General features: G+C 38.0%; 1 protein-coding gene across 8 annotated transcripts in view; it reads left to right on the top strand.

Annotated features, from left to right (window-relative positions):
* The window catches only part of BNC2 (basonuclin zinc finger protein 2), a 349,620-nt gene that overhangs the window by 196,626 nt on the left and 130,792 nt on the right, over window positions 1–22,202 (top strand). The gene's annotated exons all lie outside the window — the stretch shown is intronic.

Raw genomic sequence — 22,202 nt, forward strand, 5'->3', positions numbered from 1 at the left:
TGGATAAAGGACTCTAGCATCCTGCCAGCTAAATAATTTAATAACTATATTTCTTTCTCTCCTCTTTTTGCATTATCTTTCCTGTGTTTTTCCCTTATTCACCTAAAATATAGAGTGAGTCTTGGGGCGCCTGGGTGGCACAGCGGTTAAGTGTCTGCCTTCGGCTCAGGGCGTGATCCCGGTGTTATGGGATCGAGCCCCACATCAGGCTCCTCTGCTATGAGCCTGCTTCTTCCTCTCCCACTCCCCCTGACTGTGTTCCCTCTCTCGCTGGCTGTCTCTATCTCTGTCGAATAAATAAATAAAATCTTTAAAAATAAAATAAAATAAAATATAGAGTGAGTCTTGAAAAAAAATTAAAATTCCTACAAGTTTTAATTTTTCTTGGTTCAAAAGTGCCGAAATAAGATATCAGGCTAAGAGCAGCAATGGACTTCTTTACTGGTGATACAAATGTTTGTATTGGTAGAAATATAGTTTGTTGCATTTTGACCCTTTCTCATCAAACTAGAGTAGTAATTCAACCATTCACAGAATTAAAGCTTCAGCCAAAGATTTTACATAATCTTAGAAAACAGCAAGGGGACACCTGGTGGCTCGCTCAGTCGGTTAAGCGTCTGCCTTCAGCTGGGGTCATGATCTCAGGGTCCTGGGATCCAGCCCCACATCCGGCTCCTAGTTCAGCAGGGAGTCTGCTTTCCCTCTTCCTTTGCCCTTCCCCACTGCTCATGTGCTCTCTGTCTCTGCTCTCTTTCTCAAATAAATAAATAAAATCTTAAAAAAAAAAAAAAGGAAGGAAAGAGAAAGAAAGAAAGAAAGAAAGAAAGAAAGAAAGAAAGAAAGAAAGAAAGAAAGAAAGAAAAAATAGCATGTATCACTAGTGTATAGAAAGAAAGAAAGAAAGAAAGAAAGAAAGAAAGAAAGAAAGAAAGAAAAAGAAAGAAAGAAAGAAAAAGAAAATAGCATGTATCACTAGTGTATAGAAAGGAAGGAAGGAAGGGAAGAAGGTAAAAAGGAAAGAAAGAAAAGAAAGGAAAGAAAGAAAGAAAAAGAAGATAGCGTGTATCACTAGTGTATACCCAGTAATGGGTAAGGTGTGTAGAGAGGGCCGGGTTGGGGTGGGTTAGGGGTGGGGGTAATGCTTGCTTCTAATGAGAAGAGTTACTAAAAGGACTTTGTTGCCTTTGTAAAAAACTGGAGCATGGTGTAAAGGTTGAGAACTATGGTACTAAATCATTTTTGTTATTTATTATTTGCAAATTGGTCGTAATGACCTTAGTCTAGATGAGGACTTTATTTCTAAACCATCAATATAAATAAAGTAGAAAAAAAATGTAAACTATATTCTAAATGATTTTAGGAAATATTTAGTGATAATCCAAGACAACTGGAATTTTTTTCTTTAATGATGAGGTAAATTTGATTTGTGTATTTGAGAACAGAAGTGGACAGATTTTAGAAAGGTGATGTATGTAGAATTTTTTCCTTTACTAGGTCAGTGATTATTACTTCCAACAAAACCTATTCGTTAAAACTACCTTTAAGAAAAAAAATCTACAGGGGCGCCTGGGTGGCACAGAGGTTAAGCGTCTGCCTTCGGCTCAGGGCGTGATCCCGGCGTTATGGGATCGAGCCCCACATCAGGCTCTTCTGCTATGAGCCTGCTTCTTCCTCTCCCACTCCCCCTGCTTGTGTTCCCTCTCTCGCTGGCTGTCTCTATCTCTGTCGAATAAATAAGTAAAATCTTAAAAGAAAAAAAAGAAAAAAGAAAAAAAATCTACTGTTTCTTAGTATGTCTAGTAAGCATTTGGCAAGGAGATGAGGCTTGATGAATAAAAAATATATTACATAGCTTCATGAACCCCCACAGCAGCTTTCTCAGTACAAATTATTTTCTTTATAGAATACTTTGATTTAAACCAAAGGGATGCACCATTCCAACAAGCTGCGTGAACGCTCGGATTTTCATTCACTTCCTTGCAACCTGAATTAACACTGGTGTTGTTTCTTCGGCTCAGGTCTGCCTGTGAGAATGCTTGCTGTACCAGAATTCTCGAGACCTTTCCTTTATTATGTTCTATAAATGTGATTTCTCTTACTACCTCAGTTCATTCAAGGAGAAGGCAGTCCTGCAATATTACTTTAATTATTTGGTCATCAAGCCAGCTAACTTTCCTGCTCGAATCCAAACTATTCTGATTTTTTTAATGTAAAATGAGCAGGCTTGGCTGGCATCATCTGGATCATCAGTGAATAGATATTTATTAAACCCATATCATATGTAAAGTACTGTGCCAGGTACCCTTCAGTTCCTCAGTTCTGTGCCACAGGAAATGGTGAGCAGTATAAAGTTAATTTAGTGTCATACACCAACCAGTTTTATGGCTTAATGTACTGTAAGACTTAATATTCATATAATCCATTAATTTCAAACCTTTCTTTTTTTGTCATTCACTGGAAGTAATTTTTCTTTTTTTTCTCAGCATCATTGGATTTGACTTCTCAGCTTTTTTACTTGATTCATCTTATCAGAACAGGGATATTTATAGAGACCCTCACCCAAATAGAAATATAAGACATCCCATTAAATTTGAATTTCAGGTAAACAGTTAATAATTTTTTTTTAGGATAGCTGTGTGTGTGCAAATTTAGCTGAGTGAGCCCGTATTTTTATTTGCTAAAGCTGGCAAACATATAGCTAAAAGAAAATTCTAGTGAGGCTTAATGTGCATAATTAAGTATTAAATCAGGGCCATTGGTTCTGAACATTCTGTAATCAAAAACCTTTTGATTATGTCAGAGACCATGAGATCTCCGCATTCTGTTTAGAAATTCCTCAAATTTGTTGGCGGCATGGTGTACTTTATAAGGATTTAAACAGAGTGGATCAAAAGCAGTAATTTTTCATTTTATCCCATGAAAAGTCACATGTCTTTATTATTTGTCCCAGTCTGTGCTCTTCTTATGAATTGTCTAAACATCTGTGAAAGTAGTTTATTCCCAACTGGTAACTCTGTAATATTCTCCCTGACTTGAGTCCAAAAGCCAGTATAACTAATGTAGTAGTAACCTTTCCTTCTTCCTCCTTTCTTCCCAAGTTTCTCCCCTTCACACCCCAAATAGAAGTCTTTTATCGTAAATAATAAAGCATGACATTTCTGTGACATCATGCTCATTCCAAGTAACTCAGCAACAGTTCGTGTATGGTAATTTGTAGATCTTTCCAAGAGTAAGAGAGAAGGGTGATTAAAACGGAGTGTCTTCTGACAAAGGATATGTAATCCTCCCAAATATGAACTTACAAGAAAGCTCTGACCTCCTTTTTACTGACCTGGAGATTGTCCCAATAAGAGTGAATTTTGCTTTCGGAGAGACTTGTTGCAGGAGGGTATTTAGGATTTGATGAAAAGTGTAAGAAAGATACTAGCTTGATTCCTTAGCACAGGGAAATAAGTACAGGCTTTGCAAGTGAGAACTTGATCCTTGGGAAGATGTAGGTGGTCAGTGCTGCCAGGGCTTTGCGTGTGGGTAGGAACACAATACTCCTCTTCCCCTGGTACACTGGTTTGGAAAAGGTAGGAACTAATGTAGTATCTGCTTAAAAGAATCTATCTGGAAATAAACTTAGTTCTTCCAGATTGTGATGCGGAAACCTGGCTTGCCTAACCTCAAAATTCATTTTTAGTTAGGGAAACCACCTGTATACATGCCTCCTAGCTCTGGTGAGGCAGCTGGGTCCTGGTCTCTCCATGAACAAAGTCCTTGAACATCTCTCTAGTTATTTTTATTTTAAAGAGCAAAAACGAGGCCATTTTCCTGCCTGGCATGGGAGCCTTCTTTGCTTGACCTGAGGGCACCGTGCCCTCTTCTGCTTCTTTCCTTTACTCCCTGATCACGGCTGATAAGCTTTAAAGGGAGGACATCCTCACAAATGCAAAGGTTCGGTGCCTGATTAATGGCATTAGCTATATTCTCATAGTGTCCCTGAGCTGCTTATTTTGATTTGTTTCTTAGCCTGCCCACCTTTTGGGATGGTGCTTTGAACTCCCTAAAATTTTTCTTTTTTAATCACAGCACAAACAGTGCCTCCTCTTCAAAGTCCTGGGCTCTCTGCCTATTAGTTCCCCACATTTTTTTTTCTAGTTTCTTCTTACTCAGATGGAACATAAGATGAGTCTGGTGAATTCTGGCCTCTAAAGTATGCAGTGCTAAGGAGTTTCTAGGGAGGATCTTAAGATTGAAACATACAGAGCTGGAGCCTCAGAGTACAAGGAAGCTTCAGATACACAAATGGGAGGCATGATAGAAAAGTAGGTAAGAGTGCAGCTCTGTTTTAAGTTCATGTGCTGGCTCTACCACCTACCATCAGTAGAACCTTGGCCAACTTACATAATCTCTATTTTCTCATGTATGAATTGTGGATAATAATAGCACCTAGTTTGTAGGGTTCTTCCTAGGATTAAATAAGATAATCTACTTAATAGTGTTTGCTGTTATTTCTAAACTCTTACAGAAGTAAAACTTCACCCTTGAGGGCGTGACAGACGTGTTTTAGCATAGTTTAGCGGTTAAAAGTTGGATTTACCAGGCAGTGGTCAAATCCCATCTCGATCCCTAGTTAATAAGCCTCAGTTCTTTTATCTGTAAATGCAAATAATAACAGGAATATACCTAAATATCACAGCAAGGTTTTGAGGAAGATTAAAGAGAAGAGTGGACTTAATACTAATGATAATATCCAGAGCCTCACTTAAGGTACAGGGGATGCGAGCTCCTTTCCCTTTCCAGGGAAGGTTTTCTTCAGTGCCCAGTGGCAGAATTTAGGTTACCAGTTCTTTCCCCAGTAAATCTCGTCCAGTTCCTTACCTTCCATTTCCCCTAAAGTGTCATTTGAGCCCTTGTTTGAACAGAAGTTAGAAACACTGTTTCCCAGAAGTCATATTTTGAGAAGTGTAGACCAGTTAAAATGAATTGTAGGAATAGTTATCTGTTGAAAGTCCACAAACCAGAAGTAGATGAATTTCAGTCAGATTTCAGACGACTTTTGCCCATTTCACACCTATATTCTTGCATGTGAAGTGCTTTGATGGGCTAACCACTTTATCATTTTATTGTACTTTATTACATCATAAATTTTTATATCTCGCTAACGATCCTACAGGAAGCTTAATTGTTTATAGGAACATCTTAATTAACTGGAGTTCACCAGGTTAAGCAGAACGCAAATTGAAGGAGTTATAAATGAAACACTCAACTCCTCTCATTTTACTCGGGATGCACTATTCAGATAGACCAGGGGATTCTGCTGGGTCATAAGGACCCAGTATGTCTCAGCAATATCAGGTTGATACTCTCAACCATTCTTCCTTTTCCTGTTGTGTCATAGTGATGACTTCTTCCGAGCAGGGGCCCTGCCCTCCCTCTATGCTTTGTTGAAGAGTGAAAGCATGGGATGAGGTAACTATGGTAATTGAAAGAAATTCTGACTCTTATTCTGGGAGGCATAAAATGTTGTTTATGCATCCCATTCCTTACCAAGTTTTGCCTTCTGGGAGGGTAGGTGTTTGTAATTCTTCAAAAGCTTCTTGAATTCACTTGTTATTAGTTAGTGAGCATATAGCCAAAGCGCTGTAGGGAAAGTATTTTAAGGTGTTACTGCCACAACTGGGTAGAATCATAAGCAGTATCTGTGAAGGGGCCCTGTAGTAAGGTCCCTGTCTCCCTGGAGCTGTTCCTTGATGGCACAAGGGAAATTCCCATTTTGGCCTCTCAGGCCTCTCAGCGCGCTCAAATGGTCAGGCGGGCGATGCTACAAATGCAAGCTCAAACCCATCGAAATGAAAGGACAGTGTTGTTGGGCCTTAAATTCAGTTGGCCAAGGAATGCAAAGGCCACTCTAGACCTGGCTCTCCAACCGGGAAGCCTCTCATAGATTTGAGCACTTGAAACATCGCTAGTCCAAATTGAGATCTGTTGTAAATATATACACCGGATTTTGGAAATGTAATCTTTAAAAACTGTAAAATATCACATTAAGAATTATTGATATATTATCTACATATTGGTAATATTTTTGATATATCGAGTTAAATAAAATATGTTCTTAAAAATTAGTTTCATAGTTTTTTTACCTTTTAAGAGAGACTACAGAAATTGAAGTATGTGAGTTGAATTCTGTTTCTGTTAGACATAGCTGTTCTAGGCCCTCGTTATGAGATAGTGTAATTGGCAGACTGAAGCTTAGGTTAAAGTGGTTTACTGGTACAGTAGCTAGAATTGGTGTGAGAATCCTGAAAACCAAAACCCAGTCTCTTGTCCTCCCTTCACTCCTCACCGTCAGCTCTTTCCCAGTCCTTCGAGCTTTCACACCTGCTGCGCTATTGATTATGTCCAGTCTTTCCTCTGCCCTTGTCCTCAGGGAGGAGGGATCCCCCTTGCCCCCAGGAGCAATTAAGTGTTCCCTTCTGAATGTGCTCAGCACATGTCACTGAGACCAGAAGGTTGTTTCTGTGGAGTACTGATCCCTCCACTAGCTCAGGAGCTCAAGAAGGGCACTTCGTCACCACTGCCTGCTGAAACCCACTGCACTGCAGCGTCTCCTACACGGGAGCACGGGAACAAAGGTTTGCGGAAATCCCTAAGTGTATCTAAGAGTTCCTGATTCCTAGTTGCCATTTCTTTTTCAGCAGCCTCTTCATGCTAAGTGGTAAGCACAACTGCAGACGCTAGCCTTTGGTCCCACTTCTGCATTTCTCTTGTCCAGCCTCTCTGTTCTCGCCTTTGCTGTTTTCTTCTGTCTTCAGACAACAAAACCAGTGAAAGGTAGGTAGGAGGTTTTAGCAGCCTGACTAGCCAGGAAGTAAATTTCAGGGAAGTTCAATTTGTTTGATCATTAACAGATGTTGGCATTTTAGTCTTATTCAGAAGGTACAGTTTGGAGTGAAATATCTTCCACTTTTATTTAGTAGTTCTTCAATATTCCTTTGCCTGCAAAAATCTGATGGATAGAAATTCTCCCCTCCCCTCTTGGGCTGTTCATGTTTTCCACTATCGGTAAAAATTAAAAAACAAATCAACTTCTAACATAAAAGAAAACACCTGTTTGGCTTGGAGAAATTGGCCAGGGAGGTCTTTTCTCTGACAGGCCAGAAGCGACCATCACAGGGCCCCTTATAAAAAAAAAAAAAAAGACTTTTTTTTCTTTATTTCATGTGAGCATTGGCAGAAACTCTGACAAGCAGTTCTTCATATTTTATTATGTTCTTGTCTGCAGAATCTCTGTCAGGCAAAAACCTTGTCAGCGGAAAACCTGTCGTAGGATCAGAGGAGACAAAAACAGGTGTCACACAGGCAGTCAAAACTGAAGGAAAAAAAAGATTAGGCTAAAGAGAGAGAGGCAGACAATTACATTAATGCCATTGCTTTTATCTTATAGATGTGTGTTATTATCTCGGGGTGCTGAGTGCGCAATTGCCTCAAAGAAAAGTAGACAGGAGACAAGGGGAAACTTGATAGTTATTAACTGAAGAGGCAGTGTGTCAAAGCTGGATGGGGTTCAAAGTTTTGCAAGGGAAAAAAACTGCAGGCAGCAAGCAACGGCTGTGTGGTTCTGCTTTCGGCTACATAAACCTAGTAGCAATCTAACATTTTCTACTTGGAAACAGATCATAGAGAGAAAAATTAATGAAAGATTTCATTTGGAGGTTTTTGGGGTAACATTTATCCTATATACATGTGACTGAATCATAATCTTTTCTCTCTTATAAAATCTTGCCACAATGTGAGGCATGGTGAGGCATGAAGACAGGCATTTGTCAGTTCAGCTGTGTTGTTTGGATATGTTTAAAACACCTATTATCAACACACTTTTAATTAAAAAAAGCTATTAAGAAGCCCTTTTACTAAGTGTGAACATCTGTACGTGCAAGCTGTAAATTAGGAGATCACATATGTGTGCCTCAGTCAGAGACTAAATGAAGTTGGCAAGTGTTTTCTAGTACCGTTTTTAAATACAGTAAAAAAAACTAAAGGAAAAGTTGCTACATTTTAAAAATTTGGATTTATTTTTATGATTGTGCCTGTTGGTACTAATTAATAGAAGTTTTCTTCTCCCTAGAAATTAGGGTCATTTTTATTATCAAGTTGGTAACCAGAATTCAAAGAGCTAGCCAGTATCTCCCCTCTGTTTCTTTGTTCACAACTCTTCAGGAGACTTGACTTCTCTTCTGAAAGTTTGAGCTTGTTAAATAGTGGTGATGCTATAAAATTGTTTCATTTTGCCCATGGCCCAAACTCTGTAAGATATTTAGCCTTGTTGATAACACATACATATCAAATAGCCAACTAGTAACTTTAGGATGGGATGGCAACTTTGTTTCCCCATGTGCTCAGTCATACATTGATCATGCTAGTGGAAAAATTGGCAAGGATTGCTCTAGTCCTTGACATTTTCTGTTCATGCACTTAACAATTGGTTAGTTTAGACTTTTCCTAAGACTGCCTTCGTAACCCTTTTTTTTATGAGCAAATCTTTATATGGGGTCTTTTATCTCTCCAGTCACAGATGCAAAGCAGTTTGATACTTGATATACGCATTAAGCAAATCCAGCAATCCAGAAGAAAACACACATCAGTGTCAAAAGTGTGTGTGATAGCCCAGAGTTTTAAGGGATTATGGTGGGAGAATGAAAAAAAAAGATTGATTATAGATTTAGAATGAGATTTCAGGCTGACTTACTGGGAGAGGGAAGGAAAAACACTTGTGACACAAAGGTGACATTTATTTAAAAAAAAAAAAAAAAGGAAGACTGAATATAATCATTCCTTTCTTTCAGGTATTTCCTACCAGATGCTGGCTTTTTGTATTACTGCGCTCTCTCAATTTTGAAATATTTCTTCACTACATGTGATAGAGTTTAAAGCATATGTTCTATCAAAAATAAATATGCCTTGCATTTACAGTGTTTCCTTAGTGAAATGCTACTTAAAGAAAATGAAGTCTTTAAAGCTAATAAATTAGGAGTAAGGTAATTATTTGCTCACAGAAAATAATTTTTTAAAGTTCATTTAAGTTCATTTTTTGTTTAATAGGAGGACTTACACAGTCTGCTCAAGTAGCATATTTCAGTAGTAACTTTTAAAACGAGATGTGTTTTGTAGTCAGCGTACATTTAATTCATTGATCTGTAAATTAAAGCAAGGTTTGTGTAGTCAACTTTCAGCTAGCCTTGGCAGCTAGAGATTGGGTAGAGCAGCAGAAGTAGGAACAATAACCCCCAAACCTGGTTGCAGCAAGTAGATTCAATTACCAAATCTCTTCCTAGACTTACTGTCAAGTTTCCAGATTAAATTTTCTCTTTTCCCCTTAACCACCTTCGGATGGAGTTGCTGTAAATGAGGAAAGACATGCCTCCAAAAGTGGGCCATGTAAGGAAGAAGGAAGAGAAGAAATAAAACCAAGGACTTGTTTAATCTACTAGCCAAGAGAGCGAGCTTCTGGATAACCAAGTGTTGACAGTCTGCTTTTATGTGTGCCTCAGTCAGACTTTAATGATCCAAAGTCTGTTGTGAAGACTTTATTATGCATAAGGCCACAGGGGGGGAAATGCCAATCAGTTTGAAATATTACTATATAGTCTCAAGTGGAGCTCAAATTCTGCCCTGGACTAATTGTGGGTGTTTGTGTGTGCATATCCACATGCTCGCAAAGCTAAATGTCAACTAGGGATGATTAAAATCCATAGGACAGTGGGGCCTCATTGGAACTACTTTTGTCCCCTATTCCTCACTACAGATTAGAATCACATCCATAATGGACCATAAGAGTATTCATATACTTATTCCTCATGTATTAAGGGCCAAGAAAAAAATCAAGAACCATTCACATAAGGTATATAAGGTATAGTAATGCAATCGGGGTTTATGAAGGCTCGGTAGGTTTTTGTTTTGTTTTACTTAAAAACACTGACACACTATTTGTTTAAGAAAAAAAATAAACCCTTCACACATAAGGGCTGACAGTTTTTATCACCAGGTTGGGGATCAACTCTTGCAGCTATATATCATTCTTTTTCTTCTTTCCTTAAAAAAAAATTCTTGAAGCAAGCCTTCTTTCTCCTTGGTATTAAGTATCCTAATTAATTCATCCTTGACAGTTACAGTTAGAAAGTTGTGACTTAAATGGAACATGAGTTATTTTGTACTTAATTTGCCCCCAATTATATAGTTCTTTTCCCCAAAAGTAGTGAATAAAATGTGCAGATCTAAATATTACTTCAAGTCATAAGGAATCCTTTTAATAACAGTCATTGTCTGCCTTCATGATCGATTCTCTGACTCACTAAAAAGTTTTTAATATGTCATCATTGCCATTTATTAATGTTTTCCCCCAAGTGCTATGGCTTTTATTAGGATCTGGCTTACGATCTATGGGTAGGCTATGCTTTTGCCTTGCGCCCTGATGCTCTCTTGCCTAGTAAGAGAGCTGAGTCTTATAATGGGAAAGGATTGATGTTATAATGATTCCAAAGGGCCCCTTTATGATGAAATTCTAAATACGCAAAATCCCATTAAACCTGTAGAAGTTCATGGGCTAGCTACATTGAAATGACATATCATTATATCAGGTATAGTGTGCATATCATAAAGTGTGGTATAATTGGAAATTATTGGTCATATTAGCAAGAATGAAGAGCCACCGACCCTCATAAATTCAGAGTATTTGGGTACTTGAAGTAGGAAAGGGAACAATAATCTGTTTATAAGTAATCAAAACTTAAAAATCTGACCCCAGAAACTGCTCTTATAAAATCCTGTCCCTAACAACTTTATTTCTGAACTCTTAAAGTAATCGTGGAAAGAATTCCATAAAACAATCCCTTAAAGACACATGTTAAATGTTAATCTATTAGAAATTAAAATCATGTTCTAGGACCCAGAGCTCCTAAAAGCTGACCACTTGATGCTGTTATAATTTAGAATCCTAAGGGGAATTGAGGCAAGAGACATGGAGTTCTCAAACAATTAGCTTTCCAATTTAAGGCTCACTTGGCTTTCTCCCAAAATGAAAGAATAGGTTTCTTTAATTTTTTTTTCTTACTTGTAAAGTTGCTTCAAATTAGTATTTAAAAATTTAAAAATATCCAGGGCAGGACTGGAAATCAGTTGAAATAAAAGATTTCATTTTAGGCCATTTTCATACAAATTTTTAATTGTTTTCCTCTGCAAAGTAGGTGGTTTTGAAAAGTTGCCCCACTTCTCTCCCTTCTTACTGAACGGTTATAAGCTTCACACTGCCATGCCTGAACGGCTATTAGATGGAGTCCGCTGGACGTCAGGGCCTGAAACGTTCAAGCATATTCCTGTGAAAACCACCTAAGTCACTTGAATCTGGCTTTTAAAGAAAGTTATGTTTAAAAAAGTTGTGGAAAACTAAGAACTATAAACTATCACTGAGAGCCAATTTTCTAGGATCAGTGAAAAGCACTTTTATACTCCTACATTAAGAAAAAAACTATCTGAATATGTTCTTATTTCTGTGACCTTCACAGAAAATATTAGAAGTGAAGTCTGTAGAATTACAGGTTTACATTTATTCTAATTTATTTGAAGGTTTGGGGAGTAATTCCTGTTATTAAAAATTGAAATAAAAAATAGTTATTCACATTTCATTTGATAGATGCAAGTTCTTTTATAACCACTCCTCACCCACCCCAGCACTATTTTATACATTTGAAAACAGAATTTTATAAAGAACATTACCTTGTTCTTTAAGTTAGCAAGACTGTTCAAAGTGTATATTACTTCACATTACTTCACTACTGCATATTTTGCATTACATTTTATACTTATTTCACATTTACATTACACATTTACAGTAATGAACCACAAAAATTCTGGCTGTTGTCCTTAGTGGGGATTCTGTTTTTAACAGAAATGAGTTTTCTTCATCCAGACTTATGTGTCATTTGGGGGTCTTATCCTATCAAAGTATTTATTAAAATTATATCCAGACCTCAATTTCTCCTTTGTCTCATAGCTAGAAAATTACCAGTTTAAGCTTCTGTTTCTGGCATTTTAAGGAAATCCAGGTAAATTACATTCCGTCAGTTACCTAATTCACAGTTTAAGAAGCTCTTGTTGTGTGAATTTTCTCTTCTTTTTCTAACTAGTATCCATATTGTGCAGTTAAGCCCTTTTCTTTTTCCATAAAAAATTCCACGTACTAAAAAGAGATTAATTTATACGTTGGCTTCTTTTTTTCTCTAGACCTTTTATAAAAGAAAAATAACCTTTTCTTTGTAGACGCTGTTCTTACAGTGTGACCGTTCTCTGACCCTGTCCAAAGTCTGTATCATCCATACCTTTTTCTGTAGCCATGAGACCATAGCTCTAGCGCATTGATCACAAATCTAGTGATCTCTGCTGTGATTTTCATAATGTCTCTCTGCACACTATGTTCTAGTCTACGCACCCTGTCATCAAGCTTGTTTTCTTTAACAATCCTAGATTTCATATTGTCGTTACCTAGAAATCCATTGGATGGCCCCCAAATAATGCTTGAAGTGGCAGGAAAGGGAACAGATTATGCAAAGCTTAGTCGATTCCTGCCCCGCTAGCAGCCCCATCTCACTCCCTAAACTGCCGCAGTTACCTACCCCACTGTTCTCTAGGGGAGTATAAAGAGGAGTATAAAGATCAAAGGAGAGGGACATGGGTAAAGTGGAGAGTTTGGTGGCACAGTAGAATCATACATTTAGGCTTTCAGTGCAAATACAATAATGGCCTTTTCCTATTCTGTGTTCACTTAACTGTGTTTATCCATTCAACAATATGAAGACTGAACACCCTTGAGTAGATTATGTGTCAGATAGGGTTGCTGCTTAACATCAAGCTCTCGTGATAAAATAGGCACGTAAGTGACCCAGTAAATGGGCAACATATGGTTAGGGTGTACATGATTGGCACACATCATTATTGAGACAGTTTGCTCTTAGATGAGGGGACCTCTCCAGACATCATAGAAAAAGAAAGTAGAACTTGAATTGAAGCTAGAACAAAAATGTAGTCAAAAGGTAAATAAGAGGAAAGGCATTTAAGGAACAGCATTGAAAATTAAACATTTTTTAAATGTGGCTCAGCAGATGGAACCCTCCTTATCTCTGCAGCATCATCTCGTACTCTTGTGCTGCTCGCTCTCATGTCCTAGCAGAATTGGCTTTGCCTGGAAAAGCCAATTCATTTGTGACCCGTTTAAATTATGTTCTCATGTCACATACGCAGCTTGTAATTCTGTGCATTAATGTGTTTTTTTTTTAAGTCTGTTTACTCACTAGTCTATTAACTTCAAGAGGGTTTGAATCCTATCTGTTTTATTCTTCACGAAATCTGCAAAACTTAGCATAGGGCCCAGAAATATTCTTTTAGTGACCAAATACAAAGTGCTCGGGATGTTTGAAAAGGCGGCATCTAGCTCACTTTGGTCACAGAGGCCTGCGTCCATTATTACGATGGATAGTAAATTGATCTGGCCAAGGTCTCCTGACCCAGGTTAAGGAGTTGGTGTAAAGGGGAAGGGAGGGTTTTGCTGGGGTCACCATTGGAAATTTTTGATGAGAGAAGAGATGTATTCTAAGGAGTATTTTGAGAAGACTGACTTATGGGTTGTATTTAGGTTATATTAGGCCAGAGAGAACAGAGGTAGACCAGACCACCGGGAGTCACTTGCAGTAATGGAGTTGTGAGAGTCTAAAAGCATGTACTAAAGTGGTAGAAGTTAGACCAGAGAGGAAGGATTGATCCAGGAGAAACTGCAGTGGAAAATGTATGGGTACTAAGTAGTCTGAGATAATTTGGATGTTTTTGCTGTATATAATGTTGAGTGAGAAGAACAGCAACCAATGAAACAGGAATTTGTATCCATAGTGTAGACTTCCTCAACGATATAAAATTATGGGCTGCAAAAAGTAGATGCAACTATGTCAACATATGGACATTAGCAGTCTTTAGGTGGTGGGATTATAGATTATTGTTTTGTTGTTATTGTTGTTTTCTCTGAATTTATGGCATTTTTTCAATGAGCACCTGTGACATATCCAATCAGAAGATAACTACAGTAACAAAAAGGTTTGTTTCAGCCTAGTTTCCTTAGTTCTACCTTTCTCAACACTAAGGGTCAAGTACATGTTTGGAGTTGAGGGCATAGCACTTGGGTAGGTTAGGAATCACCTGTGTAGTGTAAGAGTAGTTGGACTCCTAGAGGCAGCTCATCACTGAGGAACAGCTGGAGAGGCAGCAGCTCTGGAATCCTGATGGTTCCCCTGCATCTCAACTGATTTCCCCTCCAAATCCCCAAACTAGAAAATCTTAGTCCTCCTGTAACCCTGCCTCATTTTTACTGTAAGCATCTGTTTTCTTCCCCACACTTTTTAGCTTGGTCTTGATTCTGTGTTTTTCTTTCCTCATTATTTGAATTAAGGAAGTGGTCTTCAAGCTACTGGCTTGCCTGCCACTAAAAAGAATTTTGAAAATGAAGAGCCATCCTGACATTTTCATACACTAAGTAACTTGCCAAGGTCTTGCAGCAAGTAAGTGACAGAGCTGAGATTTGAACCCTTGGAGATTAGCCCTAGAAACTGTCCCTTATCTGGAGGACAACAATCTTTTTAACATTGGGTTTTAAATCATTGTTTTAAGTCATTATTTTATCTTTTTAATTCTCGTTTCCAGTTCACTGTCCCCAAATAACAATACTATAAATGTAGTCAGTCGTGTTCACTGGAAAGTGTTGTATCATTCAACTTACCCATGTCTGCAATGAAATTTAAGAAAATAATACGTTATAAATAGAAATTTTATTGTTTAACTTGATCAAGATGATAAGATCTAAAGCAATAGAAATATTACACATTTTCTAATTTATGAAACACGAAGTGGATTTTTGTTAGAAATACACTTGTCATTAAAATGGATGGGACTATAATTTTTCTTCCCAGACTAGTTCATATATCAGTAAATGAATAGTATTTGTTGTAAGAAATAGAAAAATTACCCTATCATTTCTCATTTTTGCAGATGTAACTGCTGAGATACCTATTCACATGGATAGGTGGGGCAAGAAACTTTATCCCATCGTCATTCAGTTCTTAGAAATCATTTAAAATTGTATGCCAAAAACTACACAATGATTAGTTTTGCTAAAAGGAAAAAAATGAAAGTCACCCACCTTATTACCCAGATGTTGTTATAGTCATTCACCTTCTCAATTTCTGGAAAAAGGCATTAACAAGGTGTATTAAATGTCTACTTATAAATTTAGCTGTTAGTCTTTCATTTAGAAGCGTATTGTTTATTCTAGTATACACAGGAAAGATTGAGAAAATAAAATACTGTATTACTTATTCAAATAGTTTCTACAATGTGCTTTTTATTTTTATTTTTGAAAAGCCGTACTTTTATCATTGCAGATTCAGCTATCTTGATTGATGAAAATTTCCACCAGTGGTCATGGTCAAATCACGCTTCCAAATCTAATTTAATTTTCATTGGAAGAAATTGAACTCACATTTCAATTCAAATGTATTAATATGCATTTTGAGAAAAATTATTAAAAAATCAATATGTTGTGGACTGCATTTTATAGGGTAGATAACTAAAACAGTCTAGAATAAAATGTGGAGCTAATGAAATTACTCAGTTTACAATAGAAATGCTATTTCTTATTACTTAATTAGTAATGATGTAGTATAATGAAAACCTAAGTTTTTTTATGAAGAGTATGTTAAAAGTCATGGTCTTACTTTGATAATGTTGTTCCATGTTTGTATCACAATATAGTGTTGGACTTCAGGAACAAATTAGGTAGGAGTCATATATTATAAAAACATTTATTAATTTTGCTAGATCTCATGGTCAAACTGATTTTACATATTTAATGAAAGTAGTTATACTGCTAAAAATTAAGTGTTTGGCATTTAGGTCATAATTTATGTTAATTTTACTTTTATTAGCAGGATGTGGAAAATATTCAAAATATTTTAAGAAATAACATGAGGGGGATCTGGGTGGCTCAGTCAGTTAAGCATCTGACTCTTGATTTTGGCTCGGGTCATGATCTCAGGGTTGTGAGATCAAGCCCCATGTCAGGCTCCACTCTGTGTGGAACCTGCTTAAGATTTTCTCTCCCTCTCCCTCTGCCCCTCCTCCCTTCCCTTCCTCTCAAAAAAAAAAAAAAAAAGATGAAAATGATAATTAATCATAACTGAAATAACTATTTTGATATTATTTGATTAAATAGGTTGTAACTACCTTATTAAATCATCAACATAGTTTCTGAAAGAAATCATGTAAAATTTCTATTCACATTTTATCTAGTATGTCCTACAAAGTTTATAGGTCCAGGAAAATATTCATACTGAATTTAAAAGAGTAGACATGTCATAGGCTCAGGGGTTTTTCTTCCCAGGTAATGATCCCAACTCCTAGGGATGGATGTCAGGATTAATTGAAAAGAATGGCTTGCCTTTGAATATGTTGGGAGGCAAAAGCCATTTTCAGTATTGGACACTTGTGCTTTGCTCTCACAAGGATACTTTCTAAAGAGTGATTCATTGTTAAAATAGGTAGGAATGCTAGAGTTGAATGCATTACTCTTGTCCCATTTTACATTCTGTCTGAATTCTGAATATTCCAGCATAGACCAAAATATCGGGTTCTAGCTACTCCTTACCCATATAGGTATAGTCAGGAAAAAAAACCTTCCCAGGTTCTTGGTGCTTTTATCAATAATTAAAGGAGGCTTTCACAAAGCTTCATTTATTTTGGCACCCAGGAGAATTTTCCGTCCTGGGCCAATGCACTGTGTAAGTCAAGTCAGAGTACACCATTATTTTGTAAAGAAGGAAGGGTACAATTTTTAAAGGAGAAATGGGGGTTGTGGCTCTGTGGCTGAGGTTTATTCAGTGGCTTTTACTGCTGAACACGAGCCATGTCCGTCAAGCTGACAACCATTGTTTTAATTTAACTTGTGGACCCTTGTCAAAGTTTTTATATCTAAAATTTAAGTCACTTTTATCTTATAAAATGTCTAATGTTTTCTATATCCTATTAACAGGAAATAAAATTATATCATAAGCCTTCCACGGCTTTTGGCCTTTTGGCCTTTAGTATTAAGGCTTCTTACACTTTGCCCATCTGACTCTTTTGTACTTATCTCTAACTATTTGGCCTCAAGTATTACACATTCTGTGGATATTCTGTTCTTTTAGTTCAGTGGTTCTCAAAGTGTGGTCCCTGGCCAGCAGCATCAGCATTTTGTGGAGACTTAATAGAAATGCAAATCCTTGGTCCCCACCGCAGACCCAGTCAGGAACTTTGGGGACGGTAGCCCAGCAGCCTGTGTTCCAGTAAGCCCTTCAGATGATTCTAATGCACGTAATGTTTGAGAATACCTGCCTTCATTCCATCTACCTGGACTGCTCTCCTCCTTTGTCCCTTGCTGAATTCCTAGCTACCTTACAAGACGATGCCTTCGTCTGGCAGACTTACCCTCTCTTTTGTGTTCTGCAACACTTTATCAAATCTCTTTTATAGCATTTATACTGATTGCGTCTGTCTCCTTTTGAAGGTGGAGGCCGCAACATAAATTACTTTTGCATCTGCATGCAGCACCTACCTTGGTGATAAGTTATTAAGTGCTGGTGAATAAATGAATGTATGCATGAATGAAGGAGAAGAGCATTATAGGAGGAGTGGTGATCAATAAGGTCAGCTGCTGTGAAGAGATCATGGAGAATAATGAAGGAAAAAAGCTATCGGATTTCATAGTAAGGCAGGTGTTGGTGACCTTTGAAATGCTTGCTTCAGCAGAGTGATGGGCAAGAAGCCCAGATTGCTGGGAGTTAGGGACTTCCAACATGATGAAGACTTGCAGGTTTCCAGACTTATTGACTGTTTATCTGAACATGTGGTGGAAACAGAATTTTCTTGGAAGAAATAACTAAGTGACCTTAGGCCTGTTACTTAGCTTCATTGAGCCTGTCATCTCTGAATAGGCAATAAGAGTAATACTGTGCATTTTTAATTTTTTTGAAGGATTAAAGGAGATCATTGTAACCCCCTAGAATAATGCCTGACTTTTAGTTAGTACTTAAATGGTCATTTCCTTTTTCCTACCCCCAGCACACAATTACATTTATTTAATAGTGTTGATGGTATCCATTACCCTTTGTAAATTTGTATAAGATACAAAATTGTTAAGAATAACCCTGCTTCTGGTCATTGGAGAAATTGTGAATAGCATTTGGCCTGGAACTAATATACCTGTAGTTAAACCACTGATAGCTGCCTTGAAATTCCATGGTATCCAGCTGGAAAATTCCCCCCAAAAGTGGTTGTCTTAGTCAAGCCTCCTTTAGATACAAATTATGGAATCCTACTTCAGGCAGACATAAAAAGAGAGAGTGAGGAGAGATTTTTTTGGCTCATGTAACTGAAAATTCTGGCCTTAACATTGCCATATCCATATCTTCTGGATCAAACAGTTATTATCAGTACTTGGTCTTTCTCAGACCATCTTGCAGCCTATCTTCCATGTGATTCTCATTCTTAAGCATATATATTATCTGCACATTTCCAGGAAAGTGAAGAATTCCCAGTAGTTCTTTTTTTTTTTTTTTAAGATTTTATTTATTTATTTGACAGAGATAGAGACAGCCAGCGAGAGAGGGAACACAAGCAGGGAGAGTGGGAGAGGAAGAAGCAGGCTCATAGCGGAGGAGCCTGATGTGGGGCTCGATCCCAGAATGGCAGGATCATGCCCTGAGCTGAAGGCAGATGCTTAACGACTGCGCCACCCAGGCGCCCCCCGGTAGTTCTAACTAAAATCCTAGAGTCAATCTCACCGTTCAGACTTAGGTCACTTGCCCATTCTTGAACCAGTTGCTGTACATGAGGTATCCTGGTTTCCAGGCCTGGCTCAAGGAACATAAAATTCTGGTCTGTGAAATAATTGATACTGAGTGTAGAGGAAGAATGACTCCCTAAAGGGCAATCAGGTTTCCGGTACCAGAATGAAGGGGAGTAGATACAAAGCAGACAAAACAGTTGACATCATCTTATTGTGTAGAAAAGTGTTTTTTTTACACTGTACTTCCAGCAACTATAGGGGTCCCAGTTTAAACAAGTTGAATGGAAGAAGAGAATGACAAATTTTGGAAGTTCTCTAATCCATATGCACTCCAGCTTCACCATGAAAAGCTTTACTTCTATATGTTTTTATACCAAATTTTTCTTAAGATTTCATTTGAAAATGGAATTTGGGGAATACCATTGGTATAGGACAATTTTATTTATTTATTTATTTTTTAAGATTTTAGGACAATTTTAGATGGTTAGACCCATAAAGTTTAAAGGTGGGTGATCCTCTTTTCTCACTCCATTTTGCTGAACAAATTCTTGCCCTGCCTTTTATTCATCCTCATTGGCCCAACTCATATCCCTAACCCCACTAAGACTCAGACTTGAGTCCTCCCCAATCAGATAAAGGAAAGTCATGACACGAGGCCGACTCAGTTTACTGTTATTAGGACACCTAAAAAATTGTCACTTACCCTTTGTCCACCTAGGAGACATCCCCAAAAGTCGTCGACAACTTGGTGACTTATTATAATCCAACAATTGTAAAGCAGAAAAATTTGATACATTCAAGAAATTTGACAGATCATAATCTTTGATGATATGTATATGCTGAAATTTGTAGTTGACACCTGTGAGCTGGGCAGTTTAATTTTTCAACCTTTGTCTGTGGCTCATCTCCTAGATAATTGCTGCTTAAATCACACTCTCAGGTTTTTTCTCTTATCTACTCTTGACTCTCTTTAAATATCTGGCCCACCCTTTCATCCTCCATATCAGAGTATAAATGTGGCCAGGTGCCTATTTATGTAAATAAACGTTTATTGGAACACCGGCACGCCCATTAGTTTAAGTCTTATCTGCTCTCCCTCTATAACAACAGAGGTGAGTGCTTGTGAAACAGAACATTTGACCCACAAACCTAAAATATTTACTGTCTGGCATTTTACAGAAAAAGTTGTTGATCCCTGCCATATATTTATGTGGCTTATAACAATATATCTCCTTTTTGACATATGGCATATTTATGAAGAGGAATCAGGTAGTGTCCTTATAATATTCTCACTCGCTGTTGTTCTCAAAAGCATATCTAGGGACATGTTTTTGCTTTACCTTTCCACTTGTGCTCTTTCAGTTCTCTGAACAACTTCTCTTTGTTTCTGGAGCCTCGACAGGTTAGTCCTCTTTGCCTTCTTAAACTGCCAGCCCTTTTTTGAAGAGCAGGAGGGAGAGGGGTGACAGCTTTCCACCCAGCCCTCGAATGCATAGGTACGCACACCTGCACATACTTAATGCACAGCTGTAGGTACCAACCATGGGGACGGAAATCAGGATTCGGTGTCATCTGCTGAACTTTCCTGGTTTCCTATTTGTGGTGGTTATGGCAGTGTATTTGGCGAAGAAGTGTTTGATGCAGGCCAGGAGGGTTGATGAAGGGAAACGGGGGAGAGGAGCAGATTTCCCCTGACCTGGTCACTGGATTCTGTAAGCAGAGCCATGTACTCATCAGAAGGCTGAATAGTAAAGCTCTTCTTGAAGAAGAACAGGGATAATAATACCTCATTCCTACAGTTTTGTGGTCTAAATGCCCTGTGGAGTGAGAGAAGACTTCAATCCCTAGGCTTGTGAATCCCTTATCTTTCCCAAACGTTAAATTAATTTTTAAAGCTATTTATTCAAAGTTGACTTAACCACTGGAATAGGAAAGATCAGACCAATCAGCTGCAAGAAATGAAGTATGAGGAAACCCGAACTCTTTGACAAAGTATTCCTGGGAGTAAATGTGTTGAATGAAGCCAGCGGGTAAATGATAAGGGCCTTTACACTGTGGATGTAAGAAAGCAATTTATCAAGAGTACATGAACTCTCTGGTGACCACAAGTCAGGAGGAAACGAGAGTGGAGGAGGAACCCTGAAAAAAATACATTTGAAATACTAAAAAAAAAAGTGTGTGTGTGCATGCACTTTTAACTACCTGCATTAATATGCAGCAGTACGGGCATATTCAAACAGGAGTTGCTCAGAGTGCACGTGTACAGTAGCCTATACTGTGGAGGGCTGAGGTGCTGGGAAGAGTGGTTGAGAAAGGCCAGGCAGTGGTTTAGAACTTGGAAAAACCTTGGGCGCTCTCAGGTGTAGTTACGATTTGCGCCTGGTTGTTTTCTGATATCCATTTGCCTGACTTATGAGATTAGATGACCATCTTTCAGGCTCACATGTTTATCTTTTTTAATCTCTGGAAGGTCATCTGTGTATAATTCTGACAGTTGATCTAAGGCTTTTGTGCTCTCTTAACGAGTTCAAAGCACCTCTCACTCATTATCCCATTAATCTTTGCAGCATCTCTTTGAGCCTTGTAGATGAGACAATGTTATCTTAATTGTTCACTGTAGGGAAACTGAGGAAAAATGTAATTACATTATCTGCAGTAGGGTTCCCAGGAGCTCAGATAAGGATGGGGACTAGAATGTATGACCGTATCTTGGCTTTTAGATCTAGATGTAACTTCTTAAACATCAGGAGAAAAAGGCCTGAAGTATTTACTATGCAGATGGTTACCCTCAGTTTTCTGTACTGAGGTAACGCCCCTGAAATACACAGAAATTCTTCAACCTTGATGTCTGTCATTTTTCTCCTGTTTTCATCTGATACTAAACCCTTGTCAGAGTTATTAATAAAAAGTGACCAAGTTACAATGTGAATTCCTTTTTCTTGAAACAGGCCAGTGAACATTAAACTAACAGGTGAATAGCAAGAGGGGGAGTTGGAAGAACTGCTTCTTGGGATAATACCTGCTGGCTAATTTAACTCGAGTTACAATACTAGTCCTTACTCCCTCAGCTTAGGCCTTTTAACCCTGTAGTCTAAACAGCATGCTCCTCTTCCTCTTTAAACCATTCAAGTATGCTAAGGGGTGAATCTTACTCAGAAAGCTGATAGGCTGAGCCTGCTCTTATGGCAGGAGTCAGGAATTGTCTGTCTGTCTGTCTTTGGTGGGGGGGGGGACATGGGGGACACCATGGCAACTTGGGCTAAGCCATAGTTCAATTGGGAAATTAATTAGTCAGGTT

This window comes from Ursus americanus, chromosome 18 (genome assembly GCF_024610735.1).
Source record: "Ursus americanus isolate L20-20 chromosome 18, mUrsAme1.1.p, whole genome shotgun sequence".
Lineage (NCBI taxonomy): Eukaryota > Metazoa > Chordata > Mammalia > Carnivora > Ursidae > Ursus > Ursus americanus.